We start from the raw sequence: 7,606 nt of genomic DNA, 5'->3' as shown, positions 1-7,606 counted from the left end.
GAAGAGGCGTGAAATATAATATATGAGGGTAGTGCATTGAAAGGTAAATACCTGAATTATTTTTTGGGGTGAGGTAGGTGTGTCAGAAGTTTCGTGAAAATAGTGAATAATTCCACCCCATCTTTCCAAGCTTATAACTCCTCGAAAAATGTAATTCAAGCCCGAATTTTTTTTTCAATTAAAGAAGCAAGGACCAAGGTGTCATAAAAAAAACAAAAAAAAACACAACGTGGTTATTTTTTTTTTAAGTTTTAAACTTCGGACTTTACAGGTAAATTTATAAAAAAACAGTACTTTTTTGCTTTAAATTTGAATATATTATTTATTGACCTTTTCTCTTCACTTTGTGATATATAAGACTTTGGTGGATAAATAAATTATTTACTTTTTAATAGACATTTAAAAATGGGAGGCGTGAATTATTCGACCCCCTGTCTTTCCAAGCTTATAACTCCTCGAAAAATGTAATTCAAGCCCTAATTTTTTTTCAATTAAAGGAGCAAGGGCCAAGGTTCCATTAAAAAAAAAAAGAAAAAACAAATAACGTTGTTTAAAAAAAAGGTTTTAAACTTCAAAGTTTGCAGGTAAAATTCTAAAAGAACACTATGTCTTTTTTTTTTTTAAATTTGAATATATTATTTATTGACCTTTTCTCTTCAATTTGTGAGTAAATTGATTATTTACTTTTCGGTGAGTAAATTAATTATTTACTTTTTAATAGAAACTTGAAAATGGGGGGGCATGAATTAAAAAAAAAACGTTTGTCTAAAATATTATATTCGGTTTATTGGAAAGAACGTAAAATTTCACATTGACCCTGAAAATATCGTAAAAATAGAATCAATAGAAAAATTTTGATAGATTTTTAAAGTTTAAAAATTGAAAAATATTGAGTTCGTAAAATTCATTACTGTTTTTTTTTTTAATATTTCTATTACTTTTAAAACAACTTTAATAGTTTATTTTGGAAGTATAATCCATAAAGAAAATAAATAACCCACTTTTAACAGAAAAATTACGAGATTTTTATATTTTATTTGTCAGTTTCGTGTTAGGGGTGTCAAAAATTCCTACAAAAATTCTGATACATCTACACTACACCTACAGCCACGCCTAGCTGAATTTACTAACCACCCAAATGTTACCTTACGCTACAACAGAATACTGATCACTCTAATTTGGTTTTATAGGGGTATTCGAGGTCGCTGACAACTAAGGACCTCCAAACTATTCTGTACTACGTCATCATTCTAAACCAAAAACACGTCGTCGTCATTTTGTGTGTTTACTGTAATTTCTATGGAAAAACATTATCAGCATTAGCACTATAAAATTTATTGTCAGTAACGTTATTTTACCATCGGATTTTCAAATTTACATTTAGATTATATTGATTTAGAAAAATTGATAATTGAATATTTATGTATTTATTAATCCGTTTTGGCTTACATTTTTCCTATACATCTGAACAAAATAAAAAAAAGTTAATCTAAATATTTGGCTGCATCCGAATTTACAATAGTTGTGTTATTATAGAGTTTAATAAATAATAAAAAATATTTGTATATTAAATAAAAACTATAAACATTTGAAGAGTATTCTTTTCATTTTACATCAAATAAATCGTAGATAATAAAAATTCTCGGGTTTGTATTACTGTACACATAGATTCGCAAAAAGTTGTCAAAAAACAAATATATAACAAATAAATGTTATCAAAGGCAAGATAAGTCACTTTTCTACCAAACTGGATATATATTTCGTGTTTTTATTCAATGTAACATATTTATTCAGCTCGAAAAACATACAGTGTTTACCGATGTATTGGAAAATTCAAGATGGCGTCTGATTCTCTCTTTAACACGGTAAGTTTGGGAAAAGGTGTTATAAATAAAAAAAACTATAAAAAATACTATTAAAAACCCGCCGAATATATGTCAAACTATGTCACGGTAACATATATTGAGCAAGTTTTTAACAGTATTTTATCTGGGTTTTTATTTATAACACCTTTTCCCAAACATACCGTGTTAAAGCGAGAATCAGACGAAATTCTCTAATTCGTCGCACGTGCAAATTAATAGCGGAAACTGATAGGTGACCATAGTTTTGAAAGCTGCCTGATCGTATTTTTTTTTGTTTGTATTATAGAAACAGATTTATTTATTAGCGATTTTTTAAATAGATTTCTGATTTTTTAAATTGTGTTTGAAAGATATGAAAAATACACGTGAAAAAAAAAGTTATAATGAAAAATGTTTTTTTACGGCAGCTTCAGAAACTGACAAATTCAGCTAAATTTAGAAGTTAAATAAATTTCAAAGATAATTAATAAAGTAAAGTGTTAAAATATTGAAAAAAAAAAGCTTAGTTACCCCCCCCAACCTCCAAAGCGAGAGGTGAGTAACAGATCAAAACAAGTGACAACAAATCGCGAATAAATTCTACAGAAGCCAAAAAATGGCAAAAAGTTCATTTTATTTTATTACTAGCGGGGAGGGGGGGGGCTTTTCCCGTTCAGAACATACGATTAAATATAACGTTTTTATTTGTTCAGAGGGTGGCCACAAAGTCACGCACCTAATCAGATCGAGCGTACCGGAAACCGAAATGACCAAATTGTCCATTGGCTTTTTTTTTTTATCTTTCTTTTTTTTTTTTGCTTGAACTTTGAGCTTTTCGGATTATTTTGTTATGTTTTATTTTCTTGGTGGATATTTTTTGTCAGTTTTTTTTGGGGGGGGGCAGAGATTATAGTTATAGGTAATTATTAACAACAAAATTGGTGCAAGTCCAGATTAGCACTTGTAAACAAAAACGAGTACCTTTTATTTTCTTAAATAATTATAATAATAAAAAAAAATACTCGACGAGGAACACGACTGTTTTTGATTTAATAATATTTTTTTATTCAAACGTAACAAATAAAACTTTCAATTTTGCTTGAACTTTGCAGTTTTCGGATTATTTTTTTATTTTTATTATTATTTTTTAGCCGGATTTAACAAACAGACAAAACATAAACAAAAACAATTTTGGTGCTTATGCACTTATGTTACCGTTATTTTTTTATGATTTAAGTGCCTTCCCCACTGTTTGAAGTGTTTCTAATGTTTTTACCTATAATTATAATCTCTGACAACCCCCCCCCCCAAATATCCATCAAGAAAATAAAACATAACAAAATAATCCGAAAAGCACAAAATTCAAGCAAAAAAAAAAACCACAACCTTTAAATCATGATTTTCTCTAGTTCAGATGGGTGCAGTAAATAAACTTTTAACTCGAAATGACCCATAATGTACTAATGTACATAACATAAGACAGAAAGGAACATTTATAATGCGTAAACAGCTTTATTTTCTCATATAAACACCATACGCTCTCAATGGATTTTACCTTTTTTGTTTTACAGCGAAAAAACTATTTGCTATGATACCGAGCAAAAGATTCGATTTTTAGGAAGAAAAGCTAGTATTAAAGATGGGGAGGGAGTGTCGGCGCTTTAACTGAAGTTATCTCACGTGGTGTTTCTAAAATTCAAACATTTTTTTTTTAAATCCAAGATGTCTGCCTTCAACGCGCTCTTATAAAAACGCGTTTTTCCACTGTAAAAAAAAAAAAAAACCTACTTAATGAAATTAAGAGAACTTTTTTTTCCGGAGAACTTCGTTCCATAACGGATACATACAATTTAAACTTTTTTTCGATATTTTCCTTTTTTTAATGTCTTGGTTAAACTATGCAAGTACCATATTTTTATAATTATATTATTTTTTGTGAAAATATTGAATGAACATTGCTTATAGTATTGTTTGTGAAATATTAAAAATATTTTCATAATTATATTATTTTTTCATGAAAATATTGAAGGGATACTGCTTATCGTAATGTTCGTGAAATATTAAAAAATATTTTTATAACTATATTATTTTTTCATGAAAATATTAAATGAACATTGCTTATCGTAATGTTTGTGAAATATTAAAAAATATTTTTATAATTATATTATTTTTTCATGAAAATATTGAATGAACATTGCTTATCGTAATGTTCGTGAAATATTAAAAATATGTTTTTATAATTATATTATTTTTTCATGAGGGTTTGTATTACTGTACACATAGATTCGAAAAAGTTGTCAAAAAACAAATATAGAACAAATAAATGTTATCAAAGGCAAGATAAGTTACTTTTCTACCTAACTGGATATATTTTTTGTGTTTTTATTCAGTGTAACATGTTTATTCAGCTCGAAAAACATGCAGTGTTTACCGATGTATTGGAAAATTCAAAATGGTAGCCGACTCTCTCTCGGAGAGGGTACGTTTGGGAAAAGGTATTATAAATAATAAACTAGACAAAACACTGTTAGAAAACAACCCAATATATGTCAACTTATGTCACGGTAACATATATTGAGCGAATTTCTACCTTTTCCTAAACGTACCCTCTCCGAGAGAGAGTCGGCTGCCATTTTGAATTTTCCAATACATCGGTAAACACTGCATGTTTTTCGAGCTGAATAAACATGTTACACTGAATAAAAACACAAAAAATATATCCAGTTAGGTAGAAAAGTAACTTATCTTGCCTTTGATAACATTTATTTGTTCTATATTTGTTTTTTATAGGCACCGCCAAAAATGGCCGCAAAATCAAGTTGTTGTTGTTTTTTAAAACTAAATTACATTTATTAAAATCCATTATTTCTGAGTAACTTTTTTTTTCCAGAAAGATAAACCCCTGAATTTTATCATATAGAAAACAGAATAATGTAAAACTTTTTCTACTATTTTTAATTCAATTTTAAATGTTAAATTTTCCCAAAAAGTTAACAATTGTTATTTTTTGTCTTGCACAAAAAACGTACTTAAATATTTAAAAAAAAAGGGTTTTTGAAATAATTTATTTATTCATTTATTGTCTAACTAAGATTTAGGATGATTTTCTAAGAGAATATGCAAAAATATTATAATATAAGTACCTGAATTTCAAATAATTCCACTTATTCATATATGTAACCAGATATTTCGCGTCACCGAAGAGTTCAGATCGACTCTGTTTACGTTTTCTTTCGATGAGACGAAAACTATGGAAGACTAAACAGGCCAAAAAAACTTATTTTTCAGTGACGAAAATTTCAATGTATTATTAAGCTGAGGCTGGCCAGTACCAGATGGGTGACCATTTGTATGAGTTTGGTTTTTAATGTGTATGTGTGTGGGGGCCAGGCTCCCCAAAATGGGGGGAGGGGGCAATTTAAAGCAGAATAAAAAAAAATTATTTCAGCGCGTTTGGTCCACCGTAGTCGAAAGGCGGCAAACGTTTTCAAACGAGATCGAAAAAAATGATGCTATTTTTAACACAAAGGGCACAATATTTATCGAATTTTTTTTTTTGTATCGATTATTCAAAGCATGCTCTGTTTAATAATGGTCATGCATTATTCGGCTCGCTAAAAAAAAATTGTTAATTTATTTATCAAAAATTTTAAAATGGCTTTTTTCGTATAAATATAAAAAAATTTGTTTTTTTGTTTTGCTTAACTTAAATTAATTATTTTACTTAACATATTCACCGAATTTCACACTTCAAAACTCAAAAGCGGGATAATTAAACACAATCGAAGTTCTGATATTCAGGCGTCAAAATAAGGTATGCAAACAATTTTTTTTTTTTTTTTTTTAAATCTATAATTCTGTCCCTTACAACAACACAATATGTTTTGTTCAGTTTCAGATGATTATTTTAAGCATATTTGTTCCCACTTCAAAACAAGGGGGGGTTGTAAGCAAAAAAAAATATATATATATAAATATCGTTTATGAAAAATAAGTACACTGTTATAAAGTTCATTCTTCTCCTAATAATCGCTGAAAATTTCGTATTGATCGGATAATTACCTGATTTTTGGTAGATTTCTAAAAAGACGGTCCGTCAAAAAGTACTGACCTGCCCCTCCAGTTTTGGCGGTGCCTAGTTTTTTGACAACTTTTTCAAATCTATGTGTACAGTAATACAAACCCTCATGAAAATATTTAATGAACATTGCTTATCGTAATGTTTGTGAAATACTAAAAAATATTTTTATAATTATATTATTTTTTCATGAAAATATTGAATGAACATTGCTTATCGTAATGTTTGTGAAATATTAAAAATATGTTTAAGGTATTTTTTTTTAAACATTAGGTTCACCTCGACAATTCACTTTAAAATTCACTTAATGTTGTATGCACACGCGATAAATAAATCTACTTCTCTGTGACCGACAGTGCCACCTAGCGGAAGCAAATCCACTTTTTTCACAACCGAGAAATTAGTAATATGCATGTGTATAAGCCAAAACAATTACAACTTTACTTCCTTGAGTAATTTCATGTTAAGAACGGCTTTCAGAATAGACATCCTCAACCTCCCCATGTAAAGAACCTCTTTCAGCATAGACACCCTCAACCTCCCTATGTTAATTCTGGAAATTGTTGAAGGAATGGCTTTTGCAATAAACATTCCATTTGATGGGGAGGGGGGTATTTGCTCCAAATGTAAGCGTGATATTCGTTGCCAGCATACTCACCCACAAATACTATATTTAAAAAAAAGTTGGAATTGGCAGTCGAAGAGAAGTAGATTCTTTTATCACACGCATACATGGAAGCCAGTGAATTATAGTGCATAATAAAAGTCTTTATATCCCCCCAAATACTCTGCAAAAGTTAAATGATATTTTCTCATTCAGCATAGTCGAAAACATTTAAAAGTCGTAATTAAAAAAAAAAGTTGTGGAGGTGTTATCATCTATAAAAAAGCAACCAGAAATTCATGCGTTATTTTTTTCTTTAGTTCTTAAAACTTTATATTGTAGGTCGATTTTGGAATTGGAAAAATATAATTCGAAGGAAGTTGCCAGACTAAGCACATTATCTACATTTGTCCTCTGAAACAGAAAATAAGATATTTTCGTTTTTAATTTATTGTGAAGGGGATAAGCATAATATCTTAATTTTACAAATGTTGAAAGAAATGAATTTCTACAGTTAAAATAAATATTGAAAGCCATTTTATTTGACATGTGAAATAATTTTTAATTAAATCTGTTAAACTGTATTTTTAATATTTAAAAAAACTAATATTTTAGGTTCCTGTGGAAAACCGTGAATATTAAAAAGATCAGAGTGTTAAAAGATGACCTAAGTTTTATTGTGAATATGGAGTCAGCTAACATACAAAATTTCTTCTATTATTAATTTTCCATATCATAATTTGTATTATTATTTCTTTTTAAATTAGTCTTGTTGCGGACCAGATATAAAATACCCTAACTCGCTACAAGAAAATAATGAAACGAATGGAATTGAAGGAAGCAAAAACTCAATTGATGGATAAGATAAACGTGTCGTTTATTTACTGTTGAAAGAATGAATGTTTTAGATATAACATGTGTTCATGTTCGCGCGAGTGTAACCATCGTTTGTTGCGGGATTGGTATTATAGAAGAAAAAAGGACATGTGTTTTTATCTCACGTTCGGGTCACTATCATTTGTTCGCGCATGGGAAAAGAAGTGAGTAATAGTAGAAATGAGAATGATATTCCAGCGTGTA

The sequence above is a fragment of the Euprymna scolopes genome, chromosome 46, assembly GCF_053919585.1.
Source record: "Euprymna scolopes isolate OS-2025 chromosome 46, ASM5391958v1, whole genome shotgun sequence".
In the NCBI taxonomy this organism is placed as follows: domain Eukaryota; kingdom Metazoa; phylum Mollusca; class Cephalopoda; order Sepiida; family Sepiolidae; genus Euprymna; species Euprymna scolopes.
This window is presented reverse-complemented; position numbering follows the sequence as displayed.